This window comes from Notolepis coatsorum (genome assembly GCF_963971535.1).
Source record: "Notolepis coatsorum genome assembly, chromosome: 6".
Classification (NCBI taxonomy): Eukaryota; Metazoa; Chordata; class Actinopteri; order Aulopiformes; family Paralepididae; genus Notolepis; species Notolepis coatsorum.
Genome location: NC_140170.1, coordinates 58,498,428 through 58,521,428, shown reverse-complemented (window position 1 = coordinate 58,521,428; position 23,001 = coordinate 58,498,428). Strand labels below are relative to the sequence as shown.

The 23,001-nt window shown below is 42.7% G+C and overlaps 1 pseudogene across 1 annotated transcript in view; it reads left to right on the top strand.

Annotated features, from left to right (window-relative positions):
* The window catches only part of LOC311229502 (heat shock protein 30-like), a 37,031-nt pseudogene that overhangs the window by 12,710 nt on the left and 1,320 nt on the right, over positions 1–23,001 (top strand). The window contains exon 2 of the transcript in view: positions 22,170–22,435. The product of the transcript in view is annotated as a heat shock protein 30-like (transcript). The remainder of the gene's footprint in view (positions 1–22,169; positions 22,436–23,001) is intronic.

Sequence of the window (23,001 nt, the reverse complement as noted above, 5' to 3'; positions counted from 1 at the left end):
TGGATTTCTACTCTTCTCTCAAAGAGGAGAACTTTCCACACATGAGGAGGCATGCTCAGAAGATTCTAGTCCTCTTTGGATCTACCTACATATCGCTGCTGTCGGGACAAAACCTCATAACTCCAAAAACCCAACTTTTCAGCAGATGAAAAAAACTAACACAGATTTGAGGGTGAATAGAGTTAGGAGGTTTAGACAGATGATCGGTTTAATGCTTTCCCATTGTTTAAACTTTGTAAAACCCACACACACATATGGAGGATGATCTACGGAGTTGATTTATATAATAAAAAATAATTAAAAAAATTGAGTTATGAGGTTTTGTCCCGACAGCAGCGATATGTGACCAGACATTCTCAGTGATGAAGTTCAACAAATCCAGATCCTCTATCACTGATGATCACCTCTCAGATGTCCTTCGCATATCCACCTCAGACATGCAGCCAGATTTCAATGGACTTGTTCAAGCCCAAGCCAGACTGGATTTCTCTCACTGAACAAGTAAAAAGTTACACATAGGCCTACTGTACACAGGGTTTTAATATGCTGCAAAACATCTCTTCAGTGTTTGTGAAGATTCATTAGTTGAAGATAAAATGGAACACTGATGTAATGATTGTTTTAGTTTTTACTGTTTATTACTTCTATATTTCTATATGTTTATTGAATCTTCTGATTACTAGTAGCAGCTAATCAAAATATATAATCCCTCCTATAGTTACACATACACATCAGCGTTTCCGTTAGCCGGTAATTACATATTTGACCGGCAAAATATGTTGAAGTCCGAATATTTAAATCTCTACGGTCTTAATGTCCGGTGAAAATAATTCCTCTAAGCACAATTTTATTATTTGAATTGTATTAAAATAGGCTAAAATTAAATAGCCTATGCGATGAACGAAACAATCATTACATTTGTTTCATTGTTGCTTCACTCTGATAAAGCGCGGATGGCGCCGCTCAGATGTGAATCTTTTTTTTCTTTCTTTTTTTGAGCCTGTCTGGCCACCATAACGACAAACAGGTATACGAGCGAGAGAGAGAGAGATGGCCAAACAAGCTAAGCTTAACAAATATTTCATGAAACCAAGCACAAGCAGGTCTAATAATAATGACAACGAAGATGAGTCTACTGAAGTCACAGAGACCGCCGATGTCGTGGTGGCTCCCGCGGAAAAGAAACCGAAATGTCGAGCGTTCAGGCCCGAGTGGAAAGTTAAATTCTCCTGGCTGAGGTGCGATATTATAGTCTAGTAGTCTAGCCTCTATGATGTACGAGAGATAACATTGATTGAACGTACACAAAGTACACTTTATTGATTGAACCACAAAGAGCATCCCCAGTCTGCTGCTACCGTTGCGAGCCTCGCAGACGTCCACCTGTTCCAATGGGGATATCAAAGTCGAACCAACCGTTACCAGACGACCCCGCTGTTCTCGCAGGTACAAAACGGATAGGCACAACAAGAGACGGGGTGAGTGAGTGTTGAAATGTTTTAATCATATGCAACTGTTGGTCGACTGCCGTGTCACATAGTAATGCATATTATTGATTATAACTAAATGTAGGCTATAATGAAATCAACAAATGCGTTACGCGCATGTGGCTCGTCCTCTCTGCATGTGGCGACGAGCTAGCAAACGAGGCAATGTGATGATCAACTACAGTTTGCTGTGTGTGAAGTTGAACATTATGATATGTGTGACGTGTCTGATACAACGAGGTGAAGCGATGTCGACTCGAGATTCATTTGGGGGTGCCTGTGACAGCTGCTGCAGCGCAAGCCTGCGGGGCGGGAGCTTGATGCTGGATTAGCGTATCGCACTAACTTGGGAGGCGAGAGATAGTAATTTGATTCTGCAAATCAATTTCTCATTCTTCGCTTGATGTAATTAATACAAATGTCCAATATAACGGAATTCGTTAGCTCATAAAAATTTGATTATAACAGACTGCTGTTTAAAACTCTAACCGGAATTTCTCGAATATGTCCGGGGATAGAAATCTTGCAGGACACCCAGACCGGCACGAATATGTTCTAACGGAAACGCTGATACACATAGTCCTCATATCCCTCCTAGTTACTCATACAAGTAAAAAGAACTGAAGAAAATCTAAAGCATGTATTGCTTTTTGTATAAAGTTTATAAATTGCATGTCTTTTAACATACTGCAAAACATCTCTTCAGTGTTTGTGAAGATTAACAAGTTGAAAATAAAATGGAACACTGATGTAATGATTAGGGCTGACCTTCGAAGCTTTTATTTTTTTTATTTTTTATTTTTTTTATCTTATGGCACTTGTACAGCACTTTGGTAAACTTTGTTGTTTTTAAATGTGCTCTATAAATAAAGTGGATTGGATTAATTAATTAAGTAGCCCCTTTCGTGACTGACGCAGCCAACAAGGTTTCACTCGGCTGGGCTGCCTGGGTGCAGTGTTGCTGCTCTCACAGCCAACGACATGACATTACATAATTATGTTGCAACCTTCGTCTATCAAGCAAACAATTATATAAATATTTATATGTAGTTGATAGAGACAAAGGCAGAATTCGACTTAATTAAGCACGTTTTATTAAGACATATTTTTATATGGGTCGGGACACTTTAAAAAAGCAGCACAATGAACACAAATCTGTCCGACATAGTCATAAATAACAAACGGCATTGCTTCGCTTCTTCGTCGACATGTCTGCTGCACATGTCCTTGTTGTTTTCAACACAGATAATCTCCACGTGCTTGTTGTAGAGAGGTGGAGTCGAGGCGCCGCTTACTTTCGTTTCATTGGAATGGAGGCGCAAGATTTGAGGGGATTTTCTTTTTAAATGTATATATATTATATATATATAATTTTTTTTTACTTCGATAAATTTTTTTATGTTCGAAGCTTGTGCCATCGAACGAAGCTTCGAAGCTTCGAAGTATTTAAGACAGCCCTAGTAATGATTGTTTTAGTTTTTACTGTTTATTACTTCTATATTTCTATATGTTTATTGAATCTTCTGATTACCAGTAGCAGCTAATCAAAATATATAATTGACTACTTTTTACAATGGGAGATAATGAATATTGAGCAGAATTAAATTCAAGTTATCATTGGCTCGGCCCTCTAACACAGTTTATTTTTCTAATTTTGGCCCCTTGTAAAAATGAATTGCCCACCCCTGGTGTAGTATGAACTCGACATAACGTTAATGTTACTCCGTTTCCATGAAGTGTTTAATAAGTCCATGGAGTTTCCAGTGTTCCTGCCACTGTTGCGTCGCAGATGGATGGTACACTCTGTTAGCTACTTAGCTCCATAGCTAATCCGCTCCTAGACTACCGATAGCAGAACCGATAACGTCTGAGTTTATCAATACTCTGTTTTTTTCTAATTTAGTACCGGTTCCTGTTTAGAACCGGGTTTCGGGGGGCATCCTTGTACCCATTCTGCAAATCGGTTAATAAAATGTTCAATCAATCAATACTATGACATGACATTATTTATCATTACATACATACTGTAGCTAAATGCTGTTTTTCAGTCAGGGAACCAAATTTACTTTGTAGCATTAAATAAAAAAAATTACCAGCCAGAGATATTTTTACGGGCCAAACATTTTAAATAGCTTTTTAGTTATTATATTATTATTTAGTTATTATATCTATTGTGTTTTATCTCTCCACTCCACGCTATGGTAGTGCTTGTGCCAGCACAGGAGATACGATAATTTTTTTTATATATAGGCTATAAACATATTTGAATCAATCAAATCTTCCTTTTGAATGAAATAGGCTCAGGAATCAGGATCGTTAAAGCTAATTAGCCTAATCCATGTAAAAAAAATTAAAAGAGTAGCCAAAAGTACATGAACTCTTGGTTTCTTCCCAGGCCTGACAGGACAGCTATCTGGGAGGGAGATAGTGATGGATAAGTGTATCAGAGGAAGGAGAGAAAGAGAATTGGTGATTTAGTTTCTATGTAAGAGGGTTAGAGATTTAACTATGGTAGTATAATAGAAGGAGATTCTGGCCTTTCAAATGATGCCTCACTTGACCCTATAAAGCCTATTATAGGCCTGGCATTTTATTATTATATTAATATTGCATGTGTCCGGATGGCAAAATGTTGTACTGCATCTACAAAAGCCCCTTGGATAAAAGTGTCAGCTAAATGACTAAATGTAAATGTTCTGCCCATTGTTCATTTGTTTAGATATCGACTATACAGAGTCCTTCCCAACCTTTGATGGGCATTCCCCCTGACTTTGATTCCAGTCATACGCTATGCTGCCTTGAAAACGTCTCACTTAGTGCCCTCTCTAAACTGGTTGGCGCGGCTAAACCTTCAACCTGTCTGTTTGACCCTCTCCCAGCAACTCTCATCAAAAAACTCTTCCCAACTCTAGGCCCTGCCCTACTCAATATCTTCAACACCTCTTTGTCTACTGGCGTGGTGCCCCTGGCCTTTAAATCAGCCGTCATTAAACCACTACTTAAAAAACCGAACCTCGACCCTCTAATCTTGAAAAATTACAGACCTATCTCCAATCTTCCATTCCTATCCAAAGTGTTAGAACGGATCGTCGCAACGCAACTTACTGACCATTTATCAAACAATAATCTTAATGAATCATTTCAATCTGGCTTTAGAGCCTTACACTCCACCGAAACGGCGGTTACCAAAGTCACAAATGACTTACTGCTCTCTCTTGACTCAAACCTCACTTCTGTGCTCTTATTGCTTGATCTCAGTGCAGCCTTTGACACTATCGATCACTCGATTCTTCTAGGTCGGCTTGAGAATCATGTTGGCATTCGGGGTCTCGCACTAGCTTGGTTTAAATCCTATTTAACTGATAGAACACACTGCGTGGTCTATAATGATTTAACATCTGAGACCCTCCCAGTGCAATGTGGTGTCCCACAAGGCTCTGTCCTGGGCCCTTTGCTATTTTCGATTTACATGCTACCCCTCGGCGATATCATACGCAAATTTGGCATAAACTTTCACTTTTACGCTGATGACACCCAATTATATATACCTATTAAGCCAAATGATTCCTCCCAACTTCAAAACCTTGAGGCCTGCTTGCTTGCCGTCAAAAAATGGATGTCGCAAAACTTTCTACTCCTTAATGCAGATAAAACTGAGATGTTAATTGTTGGCCCCCCAAACCACAGAGGCCTGTTTCAGGACATCTCCCTCAACTTTGATACCTGTCATGTATCCCAGAGCTCCACCATAAAAAACCTCTGAGTCATTTTTGATTCCTCCCTCTCATTTAATGCACATATAAAAAATGTCACCAAAATTGCATTCTTCCATCTTCGTAATATCGCAAAAATACGCCCCATTTTAACTCTGGCTGATGCTGAAACCCTGATTCATGCTTTTGTCTCATCACGTCTGGACTACTGTAATGCACTTTTTTCAGGCCTACCTAATTCAAGCATCAAAAATCTTCAACTCGTGCAAAATGCGGCTGCACGGATACTAACTAGAACTAGAAAATTTGATCACATCACACCAGTTTTGTCCGCCCTACACTGGCTTCCTATCCAAGCCCGTTCTGACTTTAAAGTGCTACTCCTCACCTACAAAATTTTAAATGGGCTTGCACCGCTCTATCTATCCGATCTCATCTCCCGATACTCGCCCGCTCGTGCTCTGCGCTCACAAAATGCGGGGCTTCTATCGACCCCTAGGGTTAAAAAGAAATCCGCCGGCCACAGAGCCTTTGTCTACCGCGCTCCCTACCTGTGGAACAAATTACCTGCCGTCATCAGGGGCGCCTGCTCTGTCGAAGCTTTTAAATCCCTGCTTAAGACTCATCTTTTCTCTCTCTCCTTCAACCTACCCTGATCTCACCTGGTCGGGGACTGACCTTTAGATTAATCTGTGTAGTTTAGTTATGGTACAGGGTACTACATGGTACCACTGGGTAGTTTACTACAGGGTAGTTTAGTTAGGGTACAGGGTACTACATGGTACTACATGGTACTACATGGCACTACAGGGTTCTACATGGCTCTACATGGCTCTACGTGGCACTACAGGGTACCACAGGGCACTACAGGGTACTACATGACACTACAGGGTACTGCAGGGTACTACAGGGTACTACATGGCACTACATGGCACTACAGGGTACTATAGGGTACTACATGGCACTACGGGGTACTACATGGTACTACATGGCACTACAGGGTACTACATGTCTGCTCCTTTGCAGCACCACAAACATGGGAACTCTCTAACTCTTCCCCCCCCCCCCCTTCCCCCCCCCCCCCCCCCCCCCCCCCCCCCTTCTCTCTGAGTGCCCGTCTCCTGGCGCTGACTAAGGTGATGGATGCCTCGGGGTCTTGGCCAAGATTGTAGTGACTGCTCTACATGCACCTCCGAGGCCTTGGATCAGTTATTCACCGCCGTCTGTCCGTGGTCCTGTCAACTGATTAACAGTATTAACAGACTGTTAACAGATTAACAGTCAATGCGGTTTCATTGCTGGGTTAAGTACTTCCATTTCTATTCACATAATACGCCTACTTCATATATCTACTCCTTTCACATATATGCCTACCACTTGTATCTATTGCTATGTCCGCCTACTACAATCTCATGAGCCGTCTAACGCCTGTCCCGTCTCCCTGTCTCCCTATGACTTGCTGTCCTGGAGTGTTGACCGGAGTGTTGGACGTCCCGTGACGAAGGCCGGGAGGTTGCGACCCCCTCTGCGTGCCCCCCTGTCTCCGGAGGTCTTGTAGTGGTGACCGGAGTGCCGGATGTCCCGCGATGATGTCGGGGAGTTCGTGACCCTCTCTGCACCGCCCCTATCTCCCTGTCTCCGGCTGTCCCTGAGCAACGACCGGAGTGTTAAATGTCCCTTGACTAAGACGGGGAGGACGTGACCCTCTTTGCGCCGCCCCTGTGCCTCAAATAGATTGCTATCAGCTCTATCTTTAATCTTTCAAAATGTTCAGTTGCTATCGCTATTAGCTCTATCTTTAATTTTTCAAAATGTACAGTTGCTATTGCATGCACTCATCTGTGTTCCACTACACACATGAGTGCATGCTTACCAACTGTCCGTCTGCAACACTACTATCACCAACATCTAAGAAGGGAGATCCCCCCTTGAATGGCCCTTCTAAGGTTTCTCTCCTCCACACTGCCTGTGGAGCTTTTTTTCCCTATTGTTAGGTTTTAGTGAGTTTTTCCTTACCTTCGCGTGGGGTATGTCTGGGAGTGCTTGCATTCTTTCATTTATTTGCATCCATCTAAAAATGTTTGCACCTTATGGTGTTCTTGTTCTGTTCTTGACTTATTGTTATGTTTTCTTCTTGACTTGTTTAAAGAAGATCTGTACGGCCCATGGGGACATTAACGTGTGTTGTTGGGCCCTATAAATAAATTTGATTTGATTTGATTTGATTTACTTGATCTTAAGAAGTAGCTGAATGAGCTCAGTGGCATCTTTGAGCTTTTTAGTAATTGTCAGCATGGTTATTCACCGTTAAAGATGAAAAAATATATTCTATTCTCCTTTGGTTCATTACAATTTACTAGAGCTGTCACGATTCGTCTACCATGAAATTTCATTGATTTGCATATTCATGATCGACGCATCGAATTGTTGTTATTTGTATGCCTTTTGCGGTGGAAATAGAAGACGTTCAAAGTCATAACATTCGCAACGTGTAATCTAACTAGTGCACAATGAATCACGTTCTAAATATAAATAACCTCTTAACAGGTGCCCCAAAAAGTGGCCATTTCAGTTTTCGTTTTTGAGGACTGCATACCAAAATACTATACTTTATACTTATAGCACATGCATAAGCCTGGTCTCTTTTGAAAGAGAACATTCTGAAGTTTGAGATACAATAAAGAAAGATCACTTTTAGTACTAATGAAATTGAGTAATATAGGTCTGGTCTGGAGAGCGATGGATGTAGGAAGGAAGGAGAGCTTGTAGCGGTTGCTCTTATATCTACTTGCTCTGAACAGTCTCCCTGAGGGAAGAACTTCATATTCGTAGAGCCATATGAAATCCACGTTCACGGAATCGCGGAATTGACCAATAAAAATGGAATCAACTGCAAAATGTGGAATATTGCAGAATTTGGCCTAATCTGGACTGCAATTCGGTTTTTGGGTGGAACGTTTGTTGCAAAGCAAACATGACCGGGGAGGCGGGGACGCTACAGCGGGTTACACACAACACAGCAGTGTCCAAGCGTCTCGCTGCTTCGGTGTTAACGCCGTCAAGAAGCTAAGAAATTCCGCAATAAGCCCTAAATTCAGAGCAGAGCAGTATCCTAATGACTTTTATGCCTCCGGCGATAAGGTGTTTTGCAAATTCTGTCAACGTACCGCGGACTGGACCCGCAAAAACACGCGTGACACTATTGTGATTAAATAGCTATGTAACGTTACAGTACATGGGACTATAGATGGAAATGATAGCTTCTTGCTAAATCTAGTGCACCCATCTATTTGTTTAATGCAAACGATTGTCATTGTCAGCGACTTCGGGTTATTGAGAAGCGCTATATAAATTAAACGAATTATTATTATTATTATTATTATTACACAGTAACTGTCCTTTATAAACGAAATAAACTTAAATAGCTATGTAACGTTACAGTACATGGAAATGATAGCTTCTTGCTAAATCTAGTGCACCCATCTATTTGTTTAATGCAAACGATTGTCATTACACACTGTCCTTTATAAACGAAATAAACTAAACTAAAGGTGCCTAAATTATGCATTACTATATTTCATCACAATATAATAGATATAGGCTACTGACATTGTCATTGTGATCATGTCAGTAGTAGCTGTATCTATTGTTTACACTTGAAATGTGTATTTTTATTTTGTGTGCATTTTTATTTTGTCACAATATTATTTGAAAAATATTGTGTAAAATTGAACTGTATTTCTGAGTTGCAACATTAAATGGACTGTTATATCGTATTCAATTGTGGACATTTATTAATTCCCACTTATTAGACACTATTTCTGATGGTAAAATGAGCATAAAAAGCTAAATACAGAATTCTGAAATATTAAAACGGAAAAAAATGAATTTGGTAAAAGATCAAATGGAATTTGGAAAATAATAAAACGGATTTCATATGGCTCTATGGGATAAAGATTAGGAGAAGGGTCCTGTAAGATTCTCTGTGCCTGGCTGACCACTACTTTCTCGAAGATGGATTGGAGTGACGGATACTTGGTGTTTCCGGTCACCTTTATCGCTGCTTTAACTAGCCTTTCAAGCTTCGACTTACACTGTACTGTGAGCGTACCAAACCACGCCCCATCTCATCAGGCTTTCTAGGACAGCTTTATAAAATGTGGTCATGATCGCTGTGCTCACACCAAACAGTCTGAGTCTACGGAGGAAGTGCAGTCGTTGGGCTAGTTTGGAACACAGAACATCCCATTTCAGTAGATTATCCATGTGGATTCCTAGGTATTTATATGATGCAACCTGCTCTATATCACAGTCGCCAATTACCACAGGGTCATGTACTCTCACTTCTCTGGGGTCATAGATCATCTCTTTGGTTTTGGTGGTATTGAGAATGAGATGATGTCTCTCACCAGGCGCGGACATCCCACGGGGGACAGGGGGGACATGTCCCCCCCATCCTGAGAAAAATATGATATGTCCCCCCCAATATATCACTGTAAACATAACTATGTAATTTCAATACAATTAATAATACACAATGAAAGAACTTGTGCTGATTATAGCGAGTTTTTAAGTTTCCAAAGATTGCGACCCCCCCCGCATTTCCCTCACAATGGTTTGATCAACTGCCTCCAAGCATGCAGTCAGTGGTGCATGATCAGTGTGCGAACCATACCATTATTTTCGGGGGAGCTCCCGGGTGTGTGGTGGGGTGGGGGGGGGGGGGAAGCTCAGAGCGCTTTTTCCTGGGTCTCACGACTGCCGCAAAAACGCGAGGCGCGGCGCTGGGAAAAGGAACGCGCCGGCAGCGTCTGTGGCATAGAAATGAATGACAGACAGGAGCTGACAACTCATAAAACGTCCCCGGTCGACACGGGCCCTATTAGGCTATAGGTATGAGCAGAGTCATAGAATATGACTCTGGGTATGAGTAACGTTACAGAACCACACATAGTCCACACCACACAGGTCTGCAGGCATGATGGAGACGCACATATTAAAATACACATGCTCAGATTAACCCCTCTGATCCAACACTAAAATTCACACACAACAGTCCTATTTACACATAAACACACGGATGAACCAATACCGAACAACAAGTCCACGACCAAACACATTGAGTCTAACATTATTATAGTAGTAGGCAAATGCAACATTATCGCCACCGACCTGATGGTGAAGATTTGCCCAATTCTCAAAATCTGCATGTGACAGAAGTAGTCCCCGCAGCAGGCTGCTTCGCATTCTTCTTTGATATTTCATTTAACTTTCGACATTACGCTTGTTTGATGAAGTTTGATTTGTGCCTGCAGGCTGCAGTGCCGCCACGCTCCGAATGGTAAACGCAAGAATAGCATGTTGCCATCTATTACGAGTAGGGTATATCTGCAGTGCCGATATAGGGTATATCTGCAGTGCATATTTATGCTATTGTCTATTACAGTGAATTAGTGCGCAAATCATTAATGATACATCAAAATAGCATAATTTTATTATTATACACAATGATGATACAGATAATTACAGAAAAATTAGAAATGCATGGCAAAAATAGCATTTATTTTCAGTAATTTAGAGACCCCCCAAAAATTCACAAATCATGTTTTCAGGGGAGCTGATGTCTGATCTAGGTAGTGTTGTCAAAAATATCGAAGTATCGATACATATCGATACTGAATATTTAAAACGGCTTCGATACTCATTTCCCGAAGTACCGATACTTTCTGCAGTATCGGTACCAGCTGGCGAGTGTTCTCAGCGTGCTTGCCCCCCGGCTCCTCCAAGTCCAGCCCTCCCCCTCACAGAGTCACAGAGAGCCGTCTTCTTCAGTTAGTAAACAAACATTTTAGCTGAAGATGGTAAATGCAGAGCCTCCGCAACTTGTGCTTGTGGATAAAGAAAACAGCAGAAGTGCTGTTTGGAGGTACTTCGGGTTTCAAGTAAACAACGAAGGACAAGCTACAAATGCCCCAATGCTATTTGCAAGCGGTGTTAGAGCAGTGCCAGCGCCGATCTCCATAAAGAAATGAAAGAGGTTCGTGACAGCTGCTCTTTCAACATCACTGTGACTGAAGCATTAAACCATTAACTCTAGTTTAATACATGATACGTTGTCTACTGATGGCGCATAATATCAACAGCTGTTTCGTTGTAACGTTACAGCTACCAGCTAACGTTAGCTACTGCTAGCTCCGTTAGCTTAGCTGGCTACTTGTATAATTACTGGTATGGTAACGGAGTAACGTTAACGTTTAAACGTTATGTCGAGGTCATACAATACTACAGTCGACATAAGGTTAACGTTACCCCGTTTCCATCAAGTGTTTAAATAGCAGCAATCTTGTTGAAAATGTAACGTTACTAAAATGCTCCGAGCATAGCCTCTCTCTCTCTCTCTCTCTCTCTATCTACCGCTACCTCTCTCTCTCTCTCTCTCTACCGCCCTCTCTCTCTCGTTATCTTTAAATAAAAACGAAACTGTTACTAACTGTAATATAAACAGTTCAGTTTGTCAGGTACATGCAACACAGATTACAGTGTTTACATCTGTCTGCTTGAGAAAATACCATGTTCTGCATTTGCAATAAAAATGATTGAAGTGAGATGAACAGTTATTTTTAAATGTGTGATCTAAAGATAAACAAAGGGTTTTAAAATTGTTATATTTATCTTCTCTTATAGTACCAGAGAGAAGCTAAATTTGAAGCTAAATTTGTTTAAAAAAAAAATATATATATATATATATATATATATATATATATATATATTTTTTTTTATATATCGAAATAATATCGAAGTATCGATACTTTTCAAGGTATCGTATCGAAGTCGAAATTCCAGTATCGTGACAAGACTAGATCTAGGGGAGCCATGGCTGCCCCAGCTCCCCCATGATTCGCACCCTGTGCATGATGCAGGTATATAGGCTACAGTCCATGTGGGAATATCACTGTGACCGAGTCTGTCATTGGTGGCAGACCTTTCCAGTAAGTTGTTCAAACAAAGGATATGTTTGTGTCTTTACTTCTACCACTCAATACAATAAAACACATTTATAATCATCACCTTCTCTTCATTTTCGCTGCATTGAATTACAGGTCACTCTTTACAGTATGTTAGCTAGTGGTTAGCTGACGTTGCTAGCTGCTAGTCATTTCAACCAGTGTTTGTGTGTTTGACTAGCTACTGTAGCTACCTGGTATATCGAAGTCCATTATAGAATGATAGAAGATAATATGATAGAAGCCCATCTCCTACTGTAAATAACCTGCACACTGTGTGTGTAGCCAGCCAGCCAGGTAGAACATGGCAGAAAAGAAGAAAAAAAAACACAGACATCAGCGCCTTTTTCAGTACACCAAAACACAAAGTAAGAACCCTAGTAGCCTAATATCTCAAAGACTAGTTGAAAAATGTTCATACAAAAGAGGTGAAATGCTAATGGAATGTTTCATAATGATGTCATTAGGCAGAGCAGGCAAGAAATGGTATACAGAGAGCAGAGCTGGGGACAGATAGGCAGGAACAGACTGGCAGAGACAGGGGCCCTCATTTATCAACAATTCTTAGAAAGTGTTCTATTTTCGTTCTTAAGCACAGAATTTAGAATGTGTGTACGCACAGAAAAATCGGGATTTATCACACATGCGTAGACGTGTCCCACGCACACCTGCAAGTACTCTGTGTTGATAAATACCATTCGTTCTATATTCCACGCTCGTGCACGGTTTTACGTATATTTGCATATAGAACCCCCCGTAATTAACCATATATGGTAATGAACACCCTCATGAATTGTGGAAAAATAGACTATACCGAGCGAACGCCTGGGAGAAATACGCGACAGGCTGACAGACATGTTGTACACGGTGATGTTGGAAACAGTCGGATATCTATTACCTTCCTAAAGACCAGCTGCCTGGGCAGCGCAAACACTAATAAAGACTGTTAACCACTGTTTGCCATTGGTGTCATTAATAACCATGCTGGAATATGACTGCTTTTTCTTCTATTAATACCCAGGGATTAAAGTTCTCCGTCAATTTCATTCCAAATCGCGACGGATTTTCCGTAAATTTTCTACCTGCATATGATTTGTAGAGGCATACAATCTATTTTGATGTCGGTATTAGGTAGCCTATATAAACAATAATACGAGAGCATATACAAGAACCTTTCTATTCACATAACTGCATTTGTGATGGAGCTTTGACAGCTACATGGGTGGTACAGTAACAGTCTATTGCTCGATCCATCTCCAATATCACGATGGACCGTGCCGGTGGAGACTGACTTGAATGTGCATGGGGATGGCATGTGCGTTTTGTTCCACGCTCCAATTTCGATCTCAAATTGCTGTACAAATGAAGGAGGTGTCTCGGGTATAGCGGACTCTAATTCATATTTTTTATGTTCTCTCCGCAATTAGACTGCCCCTCATTCATTCATTCATTCCTATCTGCTATCTCTGAAAACAGTTCCCCATGGAGCCCAGTCAGTGAACCCCATTTATTCCGATAACCCTATATATAAACCATGCTGCATTCATTCGGAAAGAAAGACTTATTCCAACTGCTATATTTATAGGGTTTGACAATAATTACACTACTGTCGCTATTTTACAGTGAACTATAATGAATTACGGGTCATACAGTGTTGCGTTCCTCATATCAACACTGATTGCACGCACGCTAATGACGCCACATGCACGTGCGCTCCGGGGCGCATGCGTGCGCTCCCGCCCATGCGCATAAATGTTCCCTCGCTTAAGCACAGACTAAAGACAATGCCTAATTGCCTCTACAAATGGAATGTAACACATTTCATTCACAAGGTCTGTGTGAATGTATCTGAGAACGTATTTAACACACCTGACGACCGGCGCTATTGATATGCAAAGTAGCCCAGGTGGGTACTAGCGAGTTGGCGAGTGCAGCGCATTCCTGTGTGCACGCGCGTGCCGTGCACATCCAGATTCAGATTCAGACAACTTTATTGATCCCGCTTCATACGCAACAAGCAACAAAGACAAACAAACAACAAAACATCTCAACGACAGCACGGCAAAAAAAAAAAAAAGAGAGAAAGACTCCATGTGATACACAATCCAGCAAAGTAAAAGTAAAAACAGACAACCAAGTGCAAAAGGCTACTTAAAATGACTACTGTCTGTGTTTAAAAGTCTGATAGCCGAGGTGACAAAAGATTTGGGGTAGCGTTTGGTCCTACTTGGTGGGACGTCATAACGGCGGCCAGAAGGCAACAGTGAAAACCGCTGAGACAGAGCGTGGAGGGGTTGATTAGTGATGCTCGTCCCCTTCTTGACCACCTGGTCCGTCCAGAGAGAACATAGGTCTCTCTGTTTTACTCCAATTATTTTGGAGCACACTTTCACTATGTACTGTAGGCTGTTCCTATCTTTAATAGACAGGCCACTGAACCAGCAGATAAAAGAAAAGGTTAGGAGGCTTTCAATAAAATAACTATAAAAAGTGCTCAGGATCTTCGCACTAACATTAAAAGAGTTCAGCTTTCTCAGCAGGTAGATCCTCTGCTGACCTTTTTTAACAATAGACTCTGTATTTAAGTTGAACTTCAGTTTACAGTCAAACACAGTTCCCAGGTATTTGTACGAGAGAGAGAGAGAGAGAGAGAGAGAGAGAGAGAGAGAGAGAGAGAGAGAGAGAGAGAGAGAGAGAGAGAGAGAGAGAGAGAGAGAGAGAGAGAGAGAGAGAGAGAGAGAGAGAGAGAGAGAGAGAGAGAGAGAGAGAGAGAGAGAGAGAGAGAGAGAGAGAGAGAGAGATTCCTGCTCGCCGCGGGGCTGTATAACAGAATATAGGGAGGGCTCCCACTGTCCTGTGGAGGGCGGCAATACGATTAGACACATAGTCCGCCGGAAATATACAAGAAGAAGAAGAAGAAGAGAGAGAGCGATAGAGAGAGCGTGTTTGAGCGTTCTAATGTGCCGTAGCTAACCACATAGATATCTATGGCTAACCACACCAGGATTGCATTGTCAACACAGTTGGAACCTGGAAGTAGTGATGGCGAGATGAAGCTTCATGAAGCATTGAGGCTTTCCATCCAATAGTACCACACATGTGTCGAAGCTTCATGGTGCATTTGCTCTACTATGCCATCAAGTGGACAATAAATGTAGAACAGGCAGAGTGATGATGATGCCAATAAACAAATAATAATGTGTCTGTTTTTCTAACAGAATGATGGCAGGGACAGAGGAGAAAGTGCTTGTGTTACTACAACATTCTATAATTTAATATAGTGTGTTTTTCTAACAGAATGATGGCAGGGACAAGTGCTTGCTTCATTCATTTTTATTCAGAAAAAGCAACTCAAAATCGACATGCCATCCTGCATTTGGATCATACAGATGTGATCAGATTAGGCACAGCAAGTTAGACATTACAGCAAGTTTATATTTAACGGAGATGATATCATATGGTCACCTTTTTTGCGTTGTGTTTAACTTTCTTCGATGCCCCGAGGGAGTTTAGAACCCGGGTCTGCCGTGACACGGGCGACAGGTGACAGCACAGACCGCTACACCAAGGTGAATTCACTCTTTATGACGTGTAAAGTGTGTCTTTTTAAGTGGAGTGAGTTTAACTCGCAGTACCGCTACTCGCCAGTCACTTCACAACGCTTGAAGTCCATCGTGACTGACAGTGCCTCGCGCTACCATCTGTTATATATATGTTGGGATTATTAGGATACACATTTATTTGTCTTTCCCAGTACTCCACGGGATTCTCCAACGCAAAGAAACTCGTAATGAATTCCTATGTCGACACTTGTGTTGCGGGGATGTTCCGGGGAACATAGGGATGATCCCGTGTTGGAGACGCGTTGCGCACCAACCCCGAAGCCATTTCCTGAATCAGTGACGCGGAGTGAGGCTTCGGGGGCGGTACCCACCGGAGTGGGGCTTCGGGGGCGGTACCCCCCGGACCGAGGCTTCGGACGGCATCAGTACGTCACCTGATACGCGCTTCGATACAGGCTCCACTTAAAAAAAGCTGGATTGCTCGACACAAGCTCCGGAGCCTCGCTTCAAACGTCACATCACTACCTGGAAGCGATATAAAGAAACAAATTGCCAATAGAAGTGAAGTTATCTTTGGACCTCTGCTGTCAAGCCTCGTCAATATACCCGCCCCATTTCCTCACTAATGAAACTGGTATTGGTGAGTCATGTTAGTTAGATAGTTTAGCGTTAGCTAAATGGCTAACGTTAGCCAGCGGCTAATGTTAGCCAGTTGGTCAATTCAATTCAATTGCATGCCATTGAAGGTCTGAGCTGGTATGTGTCTAATGAAATGACAATTGCTCATCATTGAAGGTCCGCGCTGGTCTGTGTATATAATGAAATGAGGAAAACGCTGCACTAAAGTAAGTCGTCCGTGTTGATCGTTTGTTTTTAGCCGCGGCGGCTAGCTGACGGCTAATACTCGATGTTCACGATATAGTAATTTACTACATCTCACGTAGAACAAGCCACGATACATCGAGTATACTCGATATATCGCCCAGCCCTAAGTTACACTGGCTTGATGATCGGGGTTGTGTCTGAAGTCAATTATCATGTCCTTAGTCTTAGAGACATTGAGGTCCAAGTAATTCTCATCACACCAATTCACAAAGTCGTGAAGTACAGGTCCGTGATCAGTTTCGGAGCGCTGCAGTAGGGATACCAGGACAGTGTCATCTGAAAACGTAACCAGATGCCTTTGGTCATTAAGCGATCTGCAGCTGTCCGTGTACATAATAAATAAAAGGGGAGACAAAACGCAACCTTGGGGGGAGCCAGTGTTGGAAATCGACATGTTGGACATCTGCCCATTGACAAAGACTTGCTGGATCCTCTCAGTGAGGACATTTAAAATCAGCATGAGAAGCTGGTGTGGGAGACTAAAATAAGAGTCAAGCCTCTCAATTAAAATGTGGGGCTGCATTTTATTAAAAGCAGGGGAGAAATCTGCAAATAAAAGTCTAGCATGAGCTCCAGGTGTTTCCAGGTGTTTATACACAATGTCCAAGATGAAGAGCATAGCATCCTCCACCCCTTTACCTGGCTGATATGCGAATTGAAGGGGATCTAATTTACCCTCAATAAAAGACATAGTAGTGTTTTTTTAAAACGTCTCATCCGTGCGTGTGCGTGCACACGCTTCTGCTCACAAAACTTTGGCTGCACTGCGTGCAACCCCGTCCCGATGAGGAGCGCATCACTGGTCATACACAGAACACGCCAGTGTTGAAACTAATGTACGGAAGCTTATTTCCGCATTGCAATAATAATATTCTACCACCGGGCGGCAGGTACGCACAGTCGGAGCTGTGCGTAAATATACGCACAAAGTCAAGCACACGTTCAAATTGATAAGTCACACACTTTGCTTAGAAATGATCGTACGCACGGGTTACGCACATATCTGTGCGTACGCACCATTGATAAATGAGGGCCCTGGTCTGTGTGCCCGTCTGCCAGTTCTTCAAGCCAGTGGCCATCAGGCTCCACAACCGGGGGCACAGACTGCTGCCAGCAGCTGGAGAACTAATGGCTGCAGAACTTGAGAACCATTAGGAATGTCTGACTCTTAACCACCAAGCCCTGCATGGACTATAACGCATATTATGACCGATAGACAGACCATCATCTGCACCTTTGTGTGTACTGTATACTTTGTCATATTTTATATTGCCTATATTTGTTTATTGCTTATATGTATTGCTCTCTTATTACCCTGACCATACCTGGACCCCCTGCTGCTATGACGACTGAATCTCCCCAAGTAGATCACTAAAGGAATCTCCTGTCCAGTCCAGAGGAGAGAATGTGTTCCTCTCTGCGTGGAGAGACCTGTTTGCTGCTATCTCCTCCATCCAACCTCCTCCTCAAGTAAAGTGACACAGTGGCTGAAATGCTCAACAGTTGAGATGTTCGGTCATTATTAGTAATGAGCTGAATAAACGCACATTTCTCTCTATACATAGAGTCGCACCAGCTTCTGACCTAACGTCACACATTCTCACAGACTCGGTAGTAGCATTAGCATTAGCATAGCAGCTTAGCTTGTTAGCTGCTCCAGCTAACTTACCTCTGGTCAAGGCCCAGTCTGTGTGGAAACGTGGCAGAAACGCCCAACAGATCAGATGTGCGGTCAGTAGATTAATAAAAGCAGATGTTACTGTAACAAAACGGAGGTCGACATGAACCTACTATCATGTATTAAAAAAACTTACCGGACCACGAAGTAACGTTAGACGTTTGATTCCAACCAACTGACGTCACCACAACGCTTGACGGCACAGCAGCCTGTCGTAAAACCACTGCGCCGCTTTGATTGATCGATTGATTGATTGAAAATGTTATTAACAGATTGCAGAATGGGTACAATACAGTACAGCCAGGGCCGGACTGGGGAAATAATTCATACCGGGAGATATAGCGCGAAATATAGCCCCAGTCAGGCCACTTTTTAAGCGGGGGGTCTGGGGGTCCCCCACCAGGACATTTTTTGTTACAAATACTTAATTTCCTGCATTCTGGTGAATTTTAGTGCATGTGAATCACAAACTAATGAGCCAACAATTGCTTAGTACAATGTACTGTTATGGACCTCAAATAAAACTGTTGTGGCACTAGCAATGCTACTCTCTCCACCTTCAAAAAGAAAAAAAGCAAGAGCACAACATATTTTTCTATTTACTATTATAATACAGTTAACCACTCTCTCCTGTAAGGGCCTTTCTTTTTCTTTGTTTTATCCCTCTCTCCTCCACCCTTTCTCTTTCTTCCACTGTCCATCTTGACATCAACGTTAATTGACTTTCGCTCTACTGTATCTCTCCCGAGTCCCTCACTACCTGGCTCATTGCCTGGCTGTTATTCTGCATCGGAGTGCCGTCTGCCATTCCATTCGCCGCCTCCGCTGTCAATCAGTTGTATCGCCTGGTCCCGCCTCCACCAATCACAAGCGGCAGCACGGCTCCATTGTGTGTGTGATCCGCGTGAGAGAGAGTCAGATAGTTCTCCAACTCTGTCGCAGACAGTGAAATCCTGGTTGTTCCCCACCCATCTAGGTTATCTAACTATCGCGCCGCGCCGCCGCCACAACTAGAAACAATGGCCTGGCAAAAATAAATAAAAAAATAATAATAATTTTTTTTTTTTTTATATATAATTTTTTTTTGTAATCTGTGCAGGCCAGGCCACCGGGAAAACTCCCGGTGCTCCCGATGGCCAGTCCGGGCCTGAGTACAGCTCAATACATACAATTGTTAATGGGATGCAGACCAGAGAAATACTTTCGTCTTGTTTACATCAGGGTCCCCCATTTTCAATTCATAGTGACATTAATGACATAACATACAGTTCTTGACATTTCTGACATATACATGATGACATACAGGTATACAGTACTGTTACATTTGTGACATACAAGATATGCAAATATACAGTACTGTTATCCTAACAGCAAATCCTAACAGATAATATACATACGAGGGGGAGGGAACTGTACATTAGGAGGGGGTGGGTGGGTGGGTTTGTACATTTACGGGGGCCATACAGATATATATCATGACATTTATGACAATACATGACATACAGGTATACAGTACTGTTACATTTGTGACATACAAGATATGCAAATATACAGTACTGTTTAACAGAGATCCTAACAGATAATACGAGGGGGAGGAAACTGTACATAAGGAGGTGGTGGGTGGGTGGGAGGGGTTGGGTTTAGACATTGGATGGAGGTAATTATCAAAGCTTAAAATATACTCCATCTCAGAGGTAGTACAGTTCTTACCGTATGTAAATCGTATTCACAGAACAACCTGCTTGAATATTGGAACATTTCAACAAGGTGAACAAGGTATGTAAGTCAGCCATTTCAATAAAGATTAGTAAGTCAGCCATTTCAATAAACATTAGTAAGTCAGCCATTTCAATAAACATTAGTATTTAAGTTAAATTTTTATTTTTTTATTTTTTTTAGGGCAGTGATCCGCCTACACCCTGTACATTCACAGGTCTAGTATATCCCGAGGCTTTACTGCTCGGCCTGACCTGGTGTGGTATGAAGCTGAGTTTGCTTCTGAGTCATCTGACAGTTCAGGGGTGTTGGTATCAGGTGAGTGATCTATGCCTTCTGTGTCTGGCAGACCGTTGCTTGCCTAACAGTGTTCTTCTTTTGTGTCCCGTAGGTGCTTGCGGTCACGGTGGTACTCGTGTCCATCTTGGGTGCGAACGTGGTATGAACACAGTGTCAGCTGGCTGGATGACTACTGCTGGCCTCCAGCGTCCATACTCTTGGAGTCTGACAGACTCTCCACTGTGTAGTGGGGGCAGTGGTCTAGCTGACTTGTCGTAGTATCTCTTTTGGTGCTGTTGTCTCTGCACTCGCTTGTCATGTCCATCTTTGGGGCTGACTACCCCTGGCTGCAGCTGTTGGTTGCTGCTTGGGAGGGTTGAGCGCAGCCTGCGGCTCATCAACAGCTGTGCTGGCGACTTGAAGTTGTCGACTGGGGTGTTACGGTATTCAAGGAGACTTAGGTAAGGGTCTCTTAGACAGACAAGCAGACAGACAGACAGACAGACAGACAGACAGGCAGGCAGGCAGACAGACAGGCAGGCAGGCAGGCACGCAGGCAGGCAGACAGACAGACAGACAGACAGACAGACAGACAGACAGACAGACAGACAGACAGACAGACAGACAGACAGACAGACAGGCAGGCAGGCAGACAGGCAGGCACGCAGGCAGACAGACAGACAGACAGACAGACAGACAGACAGACAGACAGACAGACAGACAGACAGACAGACAGACAGACAGACAGACAGACAGACAGACAGACAGACAGACAGACAGACAGACAGACAGACAGCAGTAGTAGCAGCAGCATAGATAGACAGACAGAGACCAGCTAAGGTCTGAGTTACACCGTAATGCCTCCTCTAGTGTCAGTTTGAGGAGTTGTGTCAATAAAATGCATCATTCTTAAAGAAGCAGGCAACACCCTAATCTTACAACCCCCCATCCCCCCCTCCCCCTCCACTCTGGATGGCAAATAATTAACATAATAACATTCCAGCACCCTAATGACTATACACAATATATCCCAAACAGATGACGTTTTCTTCCTTTTTGAACACCCCTTGAGTCTCTGGATTCTTTTGAGCTCGGGCCTTGAGGTACTTTCCGCTGGGGCGGGGACTTCCTCAAAACGGTCGGACCAACTCTAATTTTGCCAACAGATGGCGCTTGAAGTGCAGTAAGTGTAAAATGAAGTGCAGTAAATGGGAGGTTTGCACAAAACACTGACTAACTAAAGTAATTTTTGGAGCATATGCTTTATTTTCTCTAAACAGACACACTGACTCTCACAACAAACGTCCTAGATCAGATTAGATTAAGATTTATTGTCATCATACCGCACAAGTTCAGTAGAATGAAAATAAGTTCTAACCAGAGCACACCACTTATTCCAGCGCATGCCCTCAGGTCGCTACAGGTCTATTCTAACCAGACACACACGCTTCACAAACAGTTTTTTCCCCACAGCAGTCCGAACACTGAACACCCTGGCCCGCCCCCCTTTGCACAGACGGGCAAGCATCCGTCACTGACTGACACTGTTACATGTGACTGTCCTGTATGTATTTATGTATATATTTATTTATTGTGGGGAGTGGGAGGTGGGAGGGGGGCGTTTGATGTCTGATGTTTCATGTTGATGTCCCAGTGCTTAACAAACTGTACCGCAAACAATTACCACCAACCATCGTTGTGTGGCATTAAAGTATCTTGTAAATGTAACAGATAAAGTATATATACAGTGTACAGAATTGTACTATACAGGTACTGTATACCGGTATATGCAGATATATCCATACTGATATAGATAAATGTATACGGTGTATACAGTGTTGCAGTCTCTGGACAGAGGTCCCACCTCTTCTCTGCCAGCGGGATCGACTGCAGAGAAACATGCAGGAGCTCCACAGCAGTCTGGAGCTGATGGACAAACTTCAACATAAGATCTTGGAGGAGGTGGAGCGTGTCCAGCCTCTGTGGTCATCCAGCCAGTCTCCTACAAGCTGGAGAAAGAGGGACAGAGCTTTGCCCAGACCCTGGACACTAAAGACTTCTCCCCAGAGGAGCTGTCTGTCAAGCAGGTGGGCAGGAAGCTGAGGTGCTTGTTACACTAGTGTTTTTGTGGTCGTTTTTTGAATACGTTTGAATACGTTTGATGTCCCTTTTACACAGAAATGCGTTTTTTGGCGGGTACGTTGTGGCCCTAGCTGAAACGCTAAATTGTGTTTGCGTTTTGGAGTAGTGCCAAAAACTCGCCGACAACAGTCGTGTAGTCTGCACGGAGCCGTTGTTGCGAAAACGCCCATGCGCAGTAGATACCATCTGCGTGCCCTTCCGGTGACAGCAGAGCTGTCCCAAATAGCTGCAGCTACTATGTGTTGTCAAGTTATTGTTATAAGGACCCCAGTCCAAGCTACAACAGTCTGCATTCCCTTAAAGGGGAACTATTTTACTATTTCTTTCACTATTTGGGCACTTTTACACAATTCCTGTGAGTCTATGGAACACCTCTGTAATATATATATTTTTTTTATTCATTGTTTTGTATTTCTAATCAAGTCCTCAAAAACAGCATTTTTCTACCTCAAGATCTCGAGCCGTTTTGAGCCTGGGCTCCTAAACCACTGCGCCGTGCCGGCGCCGCCTGAACATTATCATGCAGCGGAGTCT